Raw genomic sequence first — 1,638 nt, 5'->3', positions numbered from 1 at the left:
CCACAACAACCCCAGTGGTTCCAGCAACAGCCTGTGGTGGTACCACCTTTCAAAGCAACCTTCGATGGAGATCCAGAAAAACTGATTTTCTTTCTCAACCAAGGGCACACTCACTTGAACCGCTGGGCCAACCATTATCCGGACCCAGGTGCCATGGTCGACGTTATGGCATCCAACCTAGAGGGAGAAGCAGCCGAATAGCTGAATAATTTATATAGTGAACAAGCCCCTGAACTGGGAAATCCCCACCTCTTTCTGTTAGGTCTGAAAGAAAGATTTGAGGATCCGTCCATGGCCCTCAAAGCAGCAAGACAAATTCACAAAATAAAACAAGCCGGAAGACCCGCCCTAGAGTACGTGCGGGAGTTACGCAAATTAGCAGACCGAACAGAGGGGTGGTCCGAACAATCCCTAGTTCAATACTTTATTGAGGGATTAGACGATCATCTCTCTCAAGCCTGCATCTACCGCGAAATACCCGATCGGCTGCAGGATTGGTACCAAACAGCGGTGAAGTTGGATGTCAAGCTCTCTCGTTACAAGAAGCCTCCCTCTCCTGAAAGAGGACCGAAACCAGAACGCCTCAGACAACGACCAACACCCTGGAGGCCCCCGACAACTACGCCTACTGAAAGACCCAAACTACCCATAGGGTTGCCACTCTTGTGCTTCCGATGCGGACAACAGGGACATCGAGCAGCGAACTGCCCAATTCCCTACCCCCAACAACAGGGCAGGCCAAGACCCGCAACTAAAAAGAAATCTGATCAACCACCACCGAGAGGAAAATCCAATCAGAACAAGCAAGAACGAGCTATCCAAGTCACCTCACCTGCGCAGGAGGACGCCGAGACCAAGACTGGATCCCCCCCAGCTCTCCCCTCTTTCGACAGTGAGGACGAAGGGGAAGACGACCCAATGGTGAGTCGACGAATCCCGCCTTTTTCCCTCACTGCCAAACTTATAATCCCCAAATCTGGAGTGCAAATAGACTTAAATGTGCTAATAGACTCTGGATGCACCCGATGTATTATTAGTTTATCCTTTGCCTTGAAATTGGGCATCCGAGCAAAAACGCTCGCTGAACCCATGAGGTTTGAGCAAGCTGATGGGTCTCTCATGGGGGGGGCTCTTGTCACACAAATAACTGAACCTTTACGCCTAGAGATAGGTGCACATTGGGAATTTATTCGTTTCCTGATGGCTCCAAAAATGTCTGAGGCAGTGATCCTAGGGTTAGCCTGGCTAGACAAATGGAAACCATTCATCTGGTGGGAGAAAGGAATGAGAACCGTGAGACTACCTATAGGGCCTGATCCCCCCATTGAGTCAACAGATGTTGCTGGACACCTTAGACCACCCAAAGAGCGAGCGCACATGGCCACCTCACCACCCCCAGGCGATCCAATCATCCCCAATGAATACCGGGACCTGGCGGGGGTTTTTAGTGAAAGAGAATGTGATGCCCTACCCCCTCACAGGCCCAATGACTGCTCCATTGAACTGGTGCCAGGAGCTAAACTCCCACGACCCAGAATGTATGCTATGTCCCCCCTTGAAATGGAGGAGATGCAGCGATACGTGGACAAAAACCTAGCGAGGGGGTTTATCGAACGGGCCAAATCAACCATGGGAGCC

This window comes from Protobothrops mucrosquamatus, unplaced genomic scaffold, assembly GCF_001527695.2.
Source record: "Protobothrops mucrosquamatus isolate PMUCROS unplaced genomic scaffold, P.Mucros_1.0 scaffold2611, whole genome shotgun sequence".
Lineage (NCBI taxonomy): Eukaryota > Metazoa > Chordata > Lepidosauria > Squamata > Viperidae > Protobothrops > Protobothrops mucrosquamatus.
This window is presented reverse-complemented; position numbering follows the sequence as displayed.